At 41.8% G+C, this 16,223-nt stretch overlaps 1 long non-coding RNA gene across 1 annotated transcript in view; it reads right to left on the minus strand.

The window, feature by feature from the left end:
• Positions 1–16,223, minus strand: part of ZNF648 — a 200,904-nt gene that overhangs the window by 109,152 nt on the left and 75,529 nt on the right. The window contains exons 4-7 of the long non-coding RNA XR_002347093.1: positions 12,312–13,255; positions 5,916–5,987; positions 5,024–5,117; positions 4,620–4,677 (exon numbers count right to left, since the gene is read on the minus strand). This is a non-coding gene — a long non-coding RNA (zinc finger protein 648). The remainder of the gene's footprint in view (positions 1–4,619; positions 4,678–5,023; positions 5,118–5,915; positions 5,988–12,311; positions 13,256–16,223) is intronic.

The raw sequence follows: 16,223 nt of genomic DNA on the forward strand, positions 1-16,223 counted from the left end.
CTACATGTGAGTAGGTAGATGAAAGAGGTTGTGGTATATCTATACAATAGAACATAACTCAGTTTAAAAAACGAACAAACGACAGGTGTATATAACAACATGGATGAGTAAAAGACACCAAACACAGAAGCGTACATACTGTGAGACTCCACTCATACAAAATCCCACGATAGGCAAAATGATGATAGAAAGCAGATCAGTGATGTCCCGGGACCCAAGAGTTAGGTTAGGGAAGCTGGCTCTAAAAAGGAATGAGGAAAACTTTTGGACCAACAGAAATGTGTTATATCTTGATTGTGATAGTAGTTACATGAAGTATTCATGTTATGTGTTACAACTCATCGAACACCATTCAATAAGTGAATGAAGTTGCTGTTTGTAAATTATATCTCAGAGCTCCCTGGTGGCTCAGTAGGTTAAGGTTGTCACCACTGGGGCTATGGTATTGGCTGTGATGAGGATTTGAACCTTGGCCCAGGAACTTATGCATGCCATGGTTGTGGCCAAAAAAAGAAAAAAGAAAAAATTATACCCCAACAAAGTTCATTAATTTTTTTTCCTGGAAGGCTATCACCTGCCCTCCTGTGGAAACTAAATTGCTTCCGGGAATTTCTTCCTGTCTAGCGGGAAGTGCTTCAATTGCCATTGGGTTCCACTTCCTCTTACCCAGCCCTCCCTGGAGATGAATGACAGCTCTTCATCAGCTTTCAAGTTCTTTAAAACATTTAGCCAAGCAGGAGCCAAGCCCTGAAAACTCTTCCTTCAGAGAGCTTCCCTAAACTGTACCTTATCCTTGAAAATATACCCATTCTCCTTATTTCAAAGAACCCCAAATTTTTCTTATTTGGAGAAAGGACCAAGGCAAGAGAAAATCTGGAACTACAAATCTAGAAGGAATTTTTAAAAATTTTTTAATTTATTTAAAAAATGTTTTATTAATGTATAGTTGATTTACAGTGCTTTGATCATTTCTCCTAAACAACAAAATGATTCATTTCTACATATACACACATCCATTTAGAAGGAATTCTGATGAATTATCTGATCCTAATTGGTTCTGCTTCCTCCAGGCTAAATCCCATTTCAGTCAGGCCATCAAAATATGTCTACAAAGTTCTGCTCTGCTTTGAGCTAATTATAATAATAGCTCTCATTTTTTCAGAGCTTACTATGTCCCTGGGCTGGGCTGAGTACTTTATATGAATAACACGCAAATTAATCCATAGCAATCTTATGAGATAGATACTATTATCATCCCCACTTTATGGGTGAGAAATTGAAGGCAGGGTGGTTAAGTAACCTGCCCATGGTCAGTAGAGAACCAGAACTAGAATTCAGAGCCACAGACTGCAGAATAGTTAATTAACCATTGCCATATACTGCTGATATTTGTTCTATAGGGCTTTCTTTCCTTTTCTTTTTCTTTCTTTCTTTTTTTTTTTTTTTTTTGGTCTTTTTGGGGGCCAAACCTGCAGCATATGAAAGTTCCCAGGATGGAGGTCGAATTGGAGCTGTAGCTGCCAGCCTACACCACAGCCATAGCAACAGCAGGTCTGAACCGTGTCTGTGACCTACGCCACAGCTCACGGCAACACCAGAGCCTTAACCCACTTATCAAACCCAGCGTCCTCGTGGATACTAGTAGAGTTTGTTACCACTGAGCCATGACAGAAACTCCTATAGAGCTTTCAACTCTATAGGAGTTGAAGTGGGGCTCTAGCCTCACTGTGCTGTGACACCTTGGATTAAGAATCCCACTGCAGCAGCTTGGGTCACTGTCGAGGTACAGGTTCATTCCCCAGCCTGGTGCAGTGGGTTAAAGGATCTGGCCACAGCTGAGGCTGGGCTTCAATACCTGGTCTGGGAATTTCCATCTTCCATGGGTGCGCCCATTAAAGAAAAGAAAGAAAAGTCTCTAGGAAGATCCTATCCTACTCTTTCTCCCAAACCTGTTTTTTTTTTTTTTTTTTTTTTTTTTCCGCCTGAACCCCTGGGACCTTTGTGATTAAGTAAAATGATTCCTAAGCAATAAACAGCATGCCTCACCAAATTCCCGATTTATAGAGGAGACATGAATGAGATGCCGTAATTTTATAAAGAGTGTTTGGAGAAGGAAGCAAGAATACGGCATCCATTCATTCACTCATTCACTGAACATAATTTAAACATTATGGGACAGTTACTAAGCCAAGTCATTGTGTTGGTACCCAGGGGACATAAGACAGACATGGATCTTATTCTCAATGCCTAAATTTTCCAATGATTATTGTCTTTCCCTGTTGTTGGCCAAGTTCCACCTCTCAGTCTGAACCATTCATTACAGCCTGACACAGCCAGCCCTGTCCCTGGAATGACCCTCTGGATGCTACTTCCCTGATGGGTGTAGGAAAGTCAGGATCCCTGTGGATTGGCCAAACAATCACTCAGGAAAGAATAGTCTCCCCGTTCCTGTTCTCTCCCACCCTTCTCAGTGAGCTGTAAGGAAATGGAGAAATAATGGGCTGGGATTAGCCCCAGGATCCTTCAATAAACAGCTCCCCCTTAATAAACTGCTCCTACACACCCCTCTCGTATGTTAAATGGAAAGAAAATGAGCGGGTTAGATCTCTTGCAGTTTCAAAAGAGAATTGAGTTCAATTCTATACGATAGATGCTTAGTTACATCATAAACAACGGTATGGGAACACGGAGATCTGCCAGAGAGACAAACTGTTCCTAAAAGTAAAAAACCCTGATGTGCAAACAGATATTAGCAAATAAGCAGCTTGTTCCCCAGATGCTGGGAGGCCAAATTTCCCTGAAAGGGAAGAAGTCCTAGAAAGTGAAGGACTGGCCAGAGGCTCAGGCTGATGTCGATCACCTGCCCAAAGTCTGGTACGTAGTAGGTACACTCTATATGTGGTTTGCAGCTGTCCTAGTGGGTGACATTTGATAGTTCCACAGGGTACGTGGTGCTCCGGCCCTTTAGCACAGTGCCTGGTTTAGTCATTCAGATTTTGATGAACAAGGAATCTTGGGGGACCCTTGCTCTATATAAATGGACCAGTCCTATATGATAATATAAAAGGCACCACGTGATCCTGTCTGCTTAAACAAACAAAACAAAACTCTTCCACCAGCCACAGAGGTTTTACTAAAATTTGCAAATGCACAGAGCATTTACTGCCCTAGAGCACTATCTTATGGTGAAGGACCACAGTGAGCCTGGGATGATATTTGCCTTCTAGAAGCTACATTTTAGGATGTGCCTGTGTGTGTACTTGGGTAGAGAGGACAGGGATCCATTAATAAGTATTACGAAAGAACACAGGGAATCATGGAGGAAGGAAATTCATATTCCTTGGAGAATCTAGAAAGGCATCTTGAAGGAGATGGAATTGAGCTGAGCTTAAAGGAAGGGGTGGGGTACATATTCCAAGAAAAAGGAATCTCTGGACAAAGTAGAAATTTATGGCACTGGAGAGCATATTTAGGAAAAGGCCAGAAGAGCCTGTAAGAGACCAATGAGCTGTCTGTCTGCACTGTGAGGCTGTGGGTGCCTCCGTGGCCAAGAAAGTAGCACTGGTTTAAGACCGTCACAAGCCCTAAGTATAGAAATTTGATTACAATGCTCTCCATGTGCTACGTGAAGTTTTAAAAAGACTGAATTACAAACTAAGGCTAAGGAAGCCCAACAAAGTTCTGACTTTGCCCATGTAGAAGTTTGATCCCTTAAAAAAAAAAAAAAGAAAAAAAACTCTTTAAAAATTTTTTAAAAAGAAAAAATAATCTGATTTGGAGATTCTGGAGTTAGACTAGAAGCAGCTCTGCTGCAGGGAAAAATGAACTCTGGGAACTCAGGGGATTAAGACTCATGCATTTGGTTGGGGCAGCTCCCAGAGGCAACACTCTTTCAAGTGGTGACTTCAGATTCAAGGCTCCTTGCAAACAGCGACTCTGCCATCCACTAGAGCCTCCTTGACCCTCTACTGACCCTCTGCATTCAGCTGTCCAACCACCAGAGAGAGAGGTCATGGCACATTGCCCAGGTAGGGGGCAAATCACACCCATCCCCCATTCTAAGTGCCAGAGCTAGTCTCCTGGCCCCATCCACCCTGTCTCTGCAGAGACCAAAAATGTAGAGAACCATACATGCATTCCTTTCCTGTGGCTGTTGTAACAAATGATTACACACCTAGTGGCTTAAGAAAACATAAATGTACTATCTTATAGTTCTGTAGGTTAGAAATCTGATATGGGTCTCACTGGGCCAAGACCAAGGTGTCACCAGGACTGTATTCCTTCTAGAGGCTCTAGAGGAGACTGTTTTCTTGCCTTTTCCAGCTTCTAGATGCGGCCCACATTCCTTAGCTTGTGGCGGCCTTCTTCCACCTCGAAGCCAGGAACAGTGCATTTCTTACAAATGTTGACACCTAACTTAATGAATATTTTTTATGAATATTATTTTGATTCTTAATAGTCAATGTTTATGCTGTTGTAGCTATTGCATTCTCTTTCCATATTTCCACTCTTATTATTATTTTTTTTTCACAATTCCAAAGTAAGACTGCATGTGATACCTGGTTGAATTTACTTAAGGTAGTTCCCTAAATTTGTTTAAAATTTCACCAAAATCTTACCCCACATTTCAGCATTGAAATGAAAGTTTCTGGTGCATAGAAGTTCATGCAGACACACCTAGGAGAAGCGAAACAAAGTTTGTTTAAAAAAAAAAAAAGGAATGAGCACCTTTCCACAGGTTTTGGAAAAGCAACAACAACAGTGTCCTTTAGACCTAAGTTGGTCCAGACACATACAGTGAAATTAGAAGCAGTAAACATCCAGGCAGAACAATTTGGTGTAACTGACTTGTCCATCGTGAAGGACTCAGACTCTATAAACATGAATCTGACAAAACGGCCTGGCTGATTTTTTTCAAGAGGAAATGTTTAACTATCCTCAGTATATAACTTAAGAAGAAAACAAAATATCTGCTTAATCCAATAAGGAAATGCAGAACAGACACAGGTATTCCTTTATATACCTCAAGTTCAAGATCAGTATTAAATCTCCAAAAGCAGTAAAGCTCCCCCAAGACAGCAGCTTCTCACTGCAATGCTCTGCATAGCTGCCAAGGCCTAAAGGAAATAACAAGAACTTATATGAAGAAAGACATATTTTGCTCTAGTTCATAAATCAAATAAATTCTGTATACGTTTAATGTTTCTTTTTTCCCAAAAAAGTTTTTTCTGCATCAGTGAGGTGACTTAAAGAATTAAGAGTATTTGCAGCAATTCGCTTGTGACACCTCTGTCAGCACTGATTGCCATACACCATGAACAAGAAACAAATGTCCATGGACTTCAATGCCCTTTCCATGTGCGATGCTTCAGATGCTTCATTATCATATGGGCCCTGAGTCTGTGGTGACCCAGAGCCAGTTTGCACCAGCTCTTAAGAACCATTGTACGTATTTTCCCAACACCAGGTTCAAGGACATCTCATGGTTAATTTGAAATGGCCACAGTGAGTGTTTACAACACCACTGCCAAAAAAAAAAAAAAAAGTCAAATACTGCAAATGAGACTATTTTCTATTATTTACTTCCGAGAGCCAACTGCTAAGCCCACACTGGCTCCAAATCTGCTTTCAGGACTTATGTGGGCCAACCATCCTTCTAAATCCTATTGGTTCTGTTGTTTAGTGAGACTTCAGGATTAAGAGTTTTGAAATCCTACGGCTTTTAGTAGTTTTATCAACAACAACAAAAATAGATTTCTACCTATTACTTAAGAGGAAGTGCTTTGAATCCTGCTTTCTTTGCTAGAATAAGGACAGGAATCTTCTTCCTTCTTGTTAACGGATGTATCCCAACAACCTGACAGCACATGGTAAGTGCTCCATAAATATTTGCTGAGTAAATGAATCAGATTTACCCAAAGCTGGACCACTGCCTTCCCAGTAGGTGATTCCACCAGGCTTTCTTTGTCATTAGTATTGCAAAATCTCTATGGGGGGAAAAAAAAAGAGTAAAACTCCTGCCAATAACTCCTTCTTCTGCATGCTCATAATAATTTAGAAAGTACATACGTTATACAGTAGCATTTATCTACATCATCTCTTTTTTATTATACATATTGTGACACCTCCATGCTAATAGCAGCTCCAAAAATGTGAGTGAATTTTGTTTTAAGGTATGTTTCTGTTTTAAAAATATTTCATTTATAGTTTTATTATTTATTTCCATGAATATATCACATAGAAAGGACTTATCTTTGGTTGTGCCTCTTAGCCCAGTGCAAGCCCATTTGCAACAGGTGTGATGGCCAAGCCTGCACTCCAAGTCTCATTGCCTCCTGTGTCCTTGGTCTGGGCAAGAGTTCAGGCTCAGCACATGTTTATGAAAGCAACAGTGCTGACTTTGCCTTTCAAAACTCTGGAGAGATTTCAGCAAACCTCAAAGGAAGAAAGGCTGAGTTTCTTCCTACAACTTTGCATGGTCTCCACCTCTCACACACATAGCAGCTTATAATCTTGGTCTTGGCACTAGTCACCTCTCAAAGCAAATCTTCCTTAAAGATGTTTACCCGGGAGGCCAGCCCAAGGCTTGACTTGGATGGAAGCTGTACATGCGAGTGAGGCTGACTATGTCCTTGGCCTTGGCCACCCTGTCTTTTGACTCAGAAATAACCTAAACTCCTCTGATGTCACAAGCTTTGAGAAGTTATGCTAAATTGATTGACAAATCTTTTTCAGGACAGCCTGAGACACTCAGACAGTGTTTAACTGGAACATTGACAGTGATGATCAAATTAGACAGCTTTCCTTTAGTTTCACTGTCACTGATGGCAGAGGTAATCCTGCAAACACAGGCCTGGAGAAAAACATACTTTGAGTTCTTGAGAGGCATTATATTTCTAGTTAGAAGGCTTCAAGCTGCTGGCAGAAGCACACATGCCACTATATTGCAACCGCTATGAAATAAACAGAAGGCTACAACACACAAGGCCAGCACGCTCTGAACTGATTTTCTGAGGAAACTCCCTAGGGACCCAGAGTCGTAGAAAACTCAACAGAAAAAGACCACTGACCCCATCCTAACCCCCTTTACCCAACATAGGATTCTGTAATCTTTGAGCTTGCCAGTTGTTGCCAGCAGAATTCATCTACTCTTCAGATGCTTCACAGAAAGTAGTTTTTCTTGGGGCAGTACCTTCAGAGATAGTTGGAGGTGAGAGCACTGCATGTTCTAGAACCCTCTGTCTTGGGCTTTGGAGCCAACTGGCCAAAACACCAGGCAACATGTTGCCGGTCAATCAAGGTCAAAGCTTCAGGCGCTGGTTTATATTGGTGGAATATGTTTTTACATGTATGTCATGTATGCATGTTTGTATTATGGGACAGAGGGTCCCTGTCTCAGAGGGCAAAGGGAAATGATGCTTCCTCCTAGTGGCAGAGAATGGAAAATTGAGAGAAACAGCCACTTAGAATAGGCTAGAGTATTTGGAAAGGATCTCAGACTCCAGATAATACAGACTCTACCCCTCCCTGCCTTCTAAGAATCTGGCTCTATGCAAATCTAAAAATCTACGTACCCTCTTTGGTCAGCCCATTCAGATCCACTTAATACCAACGTATTTTTCATTACTTCTTGTGTGCCTGACACAGTTCTGTGATCATAGAGGACACAAGGAGATACTGGGCAGGACTGTTGCCCTCAGAAAATGTATGTACAGGGAGCTCCCTTGTGGCACAGTGAGTTAAGGATCCAGAGTTGTCACTTCTGTGGCTCGGGTGGCTGTCGTGACACAGGTTTGATTCCTGGCTTGGGAATGTCTGCATGCCACAGGCATGGCCAAAAAGATAAAAAAGGAAAACATATGTATAATTCCATCGGAGGGACCAGCCTGTATCCTAGAGCAACTAGAAATAAGCAAGTTTTCATCTGTATGGCTCAGGTTATATGTCAACAGTGTAATCTTTCTTTGGCTCCTTCCATAAGCTTTCAAAGATTTGCATAGCCTCCTATTCCACCTAGCCGCATTTCTTGCCTCTTCTCCCTTACATTCTATATTTTAGCCACTGCTGACCAGTCCTCTCAGGGAGCCAGTCTTTAAGGCTTTCTAACACATCGCTAGAAATCTAACAAGGCACAGGGACAGAATTGCCAGAATTCCTCCAGGAGTGGACCTCACCTGAGGTTCTGTGATAAGCTGCTGAGAGAGGGGAAGGATATCCCCCAAGGTATATTAGAAGGTAACTGCAGAAGATTTCTAAATTGCTTTCTAAAATGTGAGCACATGTGTCCACCTCGCTGCACAGTTTTGTGTAACTGAGTCAGGGGCCAAGGAATTGATGTGCTTGGGACAAGTGAGGTGAGGAATCATGTGTCATCATCAGAGCACCCTCCTAGCTTTCCTCTGAACAAAATTAAAGGAACCCAGTCAAAAGTGAGTTGAGAGGGCTACTAAACTACCTGGAGTTTTCCAGATTTCCCATGCCTCTGTACTTTTGACAGATTTGCCAGCAACCATCCTTTCCTATGTGATATCAAGTTAATCTCAAAGTCAAAAAAGCTATTGCCTCCTCCAGAAATTCTTTCCTGAGTCCATATTACACTCTGGCTTAGCCTGGTCTGTATTAGCTGTCTTACGTTTGTGCTTCCAGAACTGTCTCTGAACATCTTTTATCACAGCACTGTTGTTAGCATAAGCTGTTACTGCATCTGACCCCTTCACTGGGCTGGAAGCTCCCTGACAGGTGTGAATTGTGTCTCATTTTTTAATATACCCCCAGCATCTCTCCTAGCTCCTGGCTATTACCCGTATCAGTGGTCTTTTTTTTAAGACTAGATAAGAGAGAGATCACTAAGAATGCCTTAGTAGTTAGACTCATAGACTAAGACTTGGGTTGGATTTTGGCCAGTAGTTAAGTAGGATGTGAAAGGTCAGGGGATGTCCTTCCTGCCAGTACAGTGAGTGTGAGGATGTGAAACAAACATAAAGGACACAAACCCAACAGTGAGAAGCAAATGTTTTTCCATATATCTAATGAAGATCTAACAGAGTCCGTTTCCTTTTGCTTAGCCCATCCCAGACTGTCAGAGAGATTACAAAAAAAAAAAAAAATGGTATAAATGTGCAATTGGAATTGTGAGTAGGTAGAAAGCTTGGCTGCCATTCCAGCTATGAAATCAAGTCTTCTCAGGAGCTGTATGAATTCAGAGGACAAGCTCCTTCTCAGGCTATCCCCTCCCCCTGACTTCCCCAAAAGTCCCTAAATGCAGAGGTCTTGCTCAGGCAGTTGTGCAGCTCAAAGTTGGAATAGCTAGAGGTTGACCAGAAGAATGAATGGACCGTTGACCTCTCTCCTTTCCTACCACGGGCCTCAGCCCCCTGTTGGTGGTCTGTTCCTTGAGCCCCGAGTCAAAGATTATTTTGCAGGCAATGTAGGATTTAAAGAGTGTTGCTCAGGGCTGTTACCTGGTTAAAGGTAGAAAATGTTGACTTCCTTTACTGCATTTTAACATTGTTATTCTGAAATAAAAAGAGTTTTCTATTTTTTTGACACTTTAGAAGGGGGGGGAGAGTTGGGGGAAGAAGGGACTCTTTTTCTTAGGAGAAAGAGTCAAATGCTAAATATGACATTGCTGTGAGACTTTTTTTTCTGGAAAAACAACTTTTGGACTATATTTTAAGACAGGAAGTATTATATCCATACTCTTAAACTGTTTCACCTGCCTCTTCCATGCCAAGCAGATGAAGATGTGTTTAGAAATATGATCTTAAGCTTTACCAAATCTTAATGTCAATTAAGTGGATCATAGACCTAAATGTCAAAGCTATAAAACTTCTAGAAGAAAACAGGTGAAAATTTTTGTGACCTTAGGTAAGGCCAAAGTTTCTTAGATTTAACACACACAAAAATAAACCAGAAAAGGAAAAATTGATGAGTTAGATTTCACCAAAGTTTCACCAAAACATTGTTCTTGGACAAAAGTGTCAATTGCATTGATTGAATCATTCCAAATATTTATTAAACGTCTATTACATGCCAATACCTTTCTAGGTGCTTAATTATGTCACTGAGTTGGATTCCCTCTATTATACTATACTGTTGCAGAAAAACATTTTTAAAAAGATGAGAAAAAAATGCGAAGCAAAGAAAGTTTCATTAACACAAAGATACCTGCTACATATTTAAATTTTTTTGTTTAAATACATGAACAGGATCCAGTACCAGGAAATAAGAGGAAAATACTGAAAAATATGTATGTATATTATCATTTGGTATTTGCTGAATCTTTGAGCAAGAATCTTGGGGATGTGGATGCAGGATAAAGAATATTAGAGCTTTGGAGGAAGGTCAGAAGCCATATTTCACTCCTTATTATTTATTGCCCTGTGGATATTAGCATTAAGCAGCTGCCGATTGGATGATGAGTTCCTTCCACCAGCTGTGGGATCACAGGCTGTGATGAAAATGCCTAACTTGTAGAGTTGGTGTAAGGATAAATGAGGTAATGAATGCCAAATGCACAACTGTACCTCAACAAATGGAAACTCACTGAATGATGATGGCAATAAAATCCAGTCAGGTTCCAAAGGTTGACCAGGATTGAGACGCTCACTTGTTACTTTTGAGAAATGTGCCTCCTCCCTCAGGACAACCTTAGGGAAGAATAGGACACTTCCTTTCCTCTCCCCATCCTTGCCCACGGCAAGTATCACTAACCAACCCACCACAGCACTCTTCAGTTAGCCTCGACTGGGCTTCAAAGTCCTTTCCAGGCAAACAAATCTGATTCATGTAGAGTTAGTGCTGGAGACAAATGTATCTACCATCCTGATTTAAGGGTTCCACAGACAACGGAAGAGTGATTCTAAATTTATTTTTCCTCCAAAGTGAAGCCTACAGAGGGATGACTAGGGGTCTAGAAGGTGCTTGGCTACAATATAGTACAAGTTTATTTCCTAAGTAGGCAGTATTTAGGCAATCACTGGTTGATTTGTTTTTTATGTGGTTAAACTGCATTTTTCTGTTCATTATCAATTTGGAAGTGAATAATCATTTACTCAACTCTTGGGATTTTTGAAAGTAGGTCTTTGATTTTTCAGATCCGAGAACCACACACCCCCATCCCAATTTATAACTAGAGAGGTTGCTCCTTAATTTAGGAGTCCCTTGGACTCTATCTGACAGGAAATAGCTCCAAGAGGCAGAAAGAAAGCAAGTCTACCAGCTCAATGTCCTGGTTATCTGACTCAGCTAAGGCAATGATGCTCAAAGGGGCAGAACCTCCCTTAATGCATGATTCTCAACCTTGGCCACTACCTAGAATCCACTAAGCAGTTTTTAAAAGCCCTGATGTCCAGGCAGAGCCCCTGACCAATTACCTCGGAGGCTCTGCAGATGTTGCCCATGTGTGAATCTTTGAGTTAAAGCTCTTCAGGCAATTTTATGTGCAGTCAGGGTTGAGCAATATTGTGCTAAGGTGTTTTGACAATTTACATGTCTCTGGTGGCCCAATAATTGAAGCAGAAATATTACTGGCATTTTTCATGGTAGAGATATGGATTTGATGTCATAACGTCTTATAGTGCCTAGAAAAATTCCCTACCGATAAAAAGTGTCCTGCCAGATTTTGATACAGTAGAAATACATACATGATCTGGAACTTAACTCCACCTTGCATATAAACACAAAGTATTATTTGCATGTTTTTAATTAATACACATGGAATTTTCCCAGAATGTAATCAATATCTAAATCAAGGTAAAATTGTACTTTATTATATTTAGAAATTTAGTAGGCGTTAATTACCTTGTCAGATATTCATGCCATCAATTATCAGCACTACTTGTGATATTTGAGCTGTCAGGATTTGTGGCTGTGGTTTCCATGGTGATTCTATATATAGAAATAAGCATCTCACTGTGCTTGAATGTTTAGATATTATAATATATACTACGTTGTTACAATACACCTTCATGTCACGTTTCTTTTCAATTAACTAAATATCGGTTTTCAAATATAGTGTGTTGAGTTGGGTTGGTTATATAATCTGTGAATTTCATTTCAGGATAGTAAATATGTTGACATAAAACATTTCTTATAAAAGAGATTTTAGGTTGGATATAGGCTGAGCACTTCTGATGTAAGGATTCCCTTGGTGATTTGTAATACGGCACTTTCAGTTTGCCTTTCTGTGTATTAAGTATGGAAGTTCCAGCCAGTCTGCAACAGGGGTGTGTTGAACCTTGAGCAACTCACTTAATGTTCCTAAGCTTCGGTTTCCTCATTCATAAAGACGGCATAATAAGAGTGCTTACCTCATATTGCTGTCAGAAGAATTAAATGAGATCAACCAGGGAACACAACACTTCTGGCATGTAGGAAGCACGGGTGATGGAGATGATGACAACAAAGATGATGATGATGGTGGTGATGATAAATTAAGTAGCACAATTCAGAAAGAGACCAAAGACTCTTTAATCCATTCTCCAGCGAAGGACCCATTTCCACATTTTGCTTCTTTTCTCAAGGTGGAACAGTCTTACACGGAAATACCTCGCGTGGTCTCTACTTCCTCTTTCTTGTAGTTGTTTTGAGTAGCAGTTCCATGGTTGGAATCACAGGATCTTTTTTTTTTCCCCAATGGCTGAGAAACTGTGACAGAGTTTTATCACAGTGTCAGTCTGCTGGGATCCCAGAGACTTTACACTTAGAGATATGCTATTAGGCCTGGACACTCTTAGGGTCTTTCAATGTAGAGCCGGGCAGCACCTTTTTCAGTTTGTTTGTTTTTCCACTCTTTTTTACCTCATTGTCACCCTTTTATCTCATCCCTGCCTCCATGTAAACTTGTGAGAGATCTGCCTTCTCTTTGGAGAAATCTAAACTAGATGTTCTGTGCTCTTACGGACAGAAAGGCTAAAACACTTCTTTCAGGGCCCATCCATAAATCTTAAAGCCAGGAGCATAGTGTTGCCTTCCCATTATCCACCCAACCCTCACTTTGCTCACCTGGAGTATTTGCTAGTGAAGAGACTCCCTTCCCTCCTTCAGGAGGGACATTGCCTCCTGTCACTGACAGAGTCCATCCAATCTATGCCATGAAAACTGTCCAGTTGTGCAAATATAACAAGCCAGGGGTCTCTGTCCAGGAGCAGTCCTTTATGCAATCCAGTTTTTCATGGTGAGGTCTTTAAGTACCATAGTAGGAGGTGGTGGGGAGGGGTCCATGCCTGGCTGTGGATTTTCAGCGGAGGAGGCACTGAAAAATTAAGACATTCACCTGATATTTTGGGTAGGATGATACACAAACCATTCCAGATAGAGGAGCTCCATCTAAATGCTAAGGATCCTCCAAAACAAAGGTTCCATAATCAGTATCTAATACAATCTAGTAATAGAATTCCTTCTTATTTAACAAGAATTCATGCTTATTGAGTAAAAATATAAATAAATTTATTGAGTACTTATTAATGGCTGGGACTAGTATTCAGCCTTTTATGTTCATTGTCTTAACTAATTCTCACAAAACCTCTTTAGGGACCAAGACCATCATTTTACAGAGGCGAAAACTGAAATTCAAAGAGCTTAAGTTACTTGTCCTTGTCCTAGTAAGTGGCAGAGTCTAGATTCAACCCTAGTATGTCTAGCTCCAAAGTTCAGGGGATCCGCTATCATGCTTTAGGCTACACTGCTTTACCTCAACATGCTCTACATGCTATAGTTCACACCTGCTCCCTTGTATTTGCTCCTGGCCTATCCACTTGTGTTATTCAAAATCCTGCGTTTGACTAGAGTCTCTGACTAACCAGACCAGCGCTTTCCCACGGAAGTAAAATGTGAGTCACAAATATGAGCTATATTGGTAATTTTTAATTTTTCCAATGCCACAATTTAAAAGGTGAAAATAAATAGATGAAATTAATGTTGGAGTTCTTTTGTGGTGCGGAAGGTTAAGGATCTGGCATTGTCACTGCAGCAGCTAGGGTCACTGCTGTGACACAGTTTTGATCCTTGGTCTGAGAACTTCCACATGCCATGAGCATGGAAAAATAATAATAATAATAATAATAATGTTAATACAGTTTATGTCACCCAATACAGTCTAAGTGTTATACTTTCAACATGAAACCAATATTAAAAGTATTAATGAAATAATTATCCTTTTTTTGGACTATACCTTTGCAATATGCTGTGTATGGATACTCTGAGCATGTCTCAGCTCAGACTACCCACATGTCAATTGTTCGGTAGCCACATATGGCTGGGAAATGCAAATTGGATATCACGTGTCTAGCCTCATAGATCTCAATACCTCTTAATAATCTTGGGGGCTCTTCAGAGTATAGAAAGGAAAGCATTGACAAGATGAAGAGCACATTTCTGGTTGTTTGTTCAATTTAGTCTAATAAAAAATAAAAGGAATAAACTCTACAATTTCCATCTGTATCTAGTGTTTGGCTTAGTGACCTGAGAGCAGATGAGAAGTAGAGTGATGGACTCTAAACCATTACATGACTTGGTCTGAGAGATGATCAGGAAGCTCTAGATTCCCATCCAAAGGGTGGTGCATAGAGCCAGCTCACGGAGGGCATCCGATAGGGTCACCATGGCTTCTCAGTCCTTCTCCTCACCTTCACTCTTACACCTGCCCCAGCTTGAAAGGCAAGGGGCCTGAGCCAGCCCTAAGGAGCACGGCACAGGCTCTGTTCCCCGCCACTGATTCTAACATCTGAGCGCAGAGGGAAACCGCAAGCCTCCCCTCCCCCCATCTCCACGGAGACCCCTCTACCCTAAGGATTCCCAAACTTGCACACATCAGAGTTACCCGGAGGGCTTGTGAAAACTCAGACTGCTGGCCTGTACAGCCCAAGAGGCTTTGAGTCAAAAGGTCTGGGCTAGGGCTTGAGACCATGCACTTCAACAAGATCCCAAGTGAGGCTGGCGCTCCATCCTAAGGAATCAATGGCTAATTCAACAGCAAGTACAAATGTAAAAGACAGAGGCACCATTTTCACCCTCAATGAGACAAATAGGATTTTTGATGTGTTTGGCTGTTTCTCACCTGTCTCTCATTATTTCCTCTGGTCCAGGAAGGGATAAAGTGATCATGAAGAGGAGAGAAGCCACTGAAGGGAGGAAATTAGGATGGTGCTGGGAGGGAAATAGGAGAAGGTCCTTGACGGATCATTGTGAGTTCAGGGTGGTGGAAAGTCACGAGAAACTCGTATTCAAGGGGGAAAAGGGCAGCAAAGCCTCTCTCAGCCCCCCTCAGCCAGGACAGACGCGCACGCTAGATGCAACTTTGCCGAGTCACACTGGCATCGCAACAGAGATGATTTTCCTCTTTGCTTGTTAAGGGAGGACCCTGTCGGAACTCTGTGCAGCAAGCAGTAGCAAACACACCGGGAGCCTGGGACAACCCTTGGTGTGGGCTTCTTTCTCTCTAACCCTTCAGGGCACGTGGATTTTAAAAGGAGGGACAGTGAGACTTGCTGAGTTGTAAGCAGCTGGGAATGTGGAATGCATTTCTGGAGATACACACTGAGCCTGGCTCAGAACTTCCAAGAAAACTCAGTGGGAGGGGAGGAAAAACAGTGCAATGATGTGACGCCTTGTACGGCCCGCCTTGGCCTTGCTGAATCGCCCAGAGATTGTGTTCCAGCTGCACTGCAGTGACCCAATGTTCCAGTAAACAAGGAAGGGATGAAATGGACAGACCTCAGATCAGACTACGTTGGAGCTTTTAAAATAGAACACAGGGGGCCAGCTGGGTGCCGCCCGAGTTGGGGGGGTTGCCTGTGTGCTTTTCCTGGATTAGGGTGGTTCACCCACACCGCCCACCAGACACACACACATACACATCCTGACTGCCAGTGGAACACAAATACCAAACACTGAGGTGGTCTTGTCTACAACGGTCAGAAACTGGCATGTATCTTGAAGACACTTCATGGGAACCCCAGAACAGGGAACTGTGCAGAGGGGCCACTGAGTCAGGCCGAGTCAGGCCGAGTCAGGCCGAGTCAGGCTGCTGACCAATGCTGTCCACTCCCAAAGCAGGACTTCTGCCTTCCAGAAAGACAAACAGAGCTGTGGCAGACAAGCACAGTCACTGAGTCCATTTCCCCGTGTGATTTCATGGTATAAAATGGACTGAGGATCCCATGACTTCTTGGGCTTTTTCTCCCCTCCCTGCCTCACCCTGTATCCTCCTATTTTCTCCACTT

This window comes from Sus scrofa, chromosome 9 (assembly GCF_000003025.6).
Source record: "Sus scrofa isolate TJ Tabasco breed Duroc chromosome 9, Sscrofa11.1, whole genome shotgun sequence".
Lineage (NCBI taxonomy): Eukaryota > Metazoa > Chordata > Mammalia > Artiodactyla > Suidae > Sus > Sus scrofa.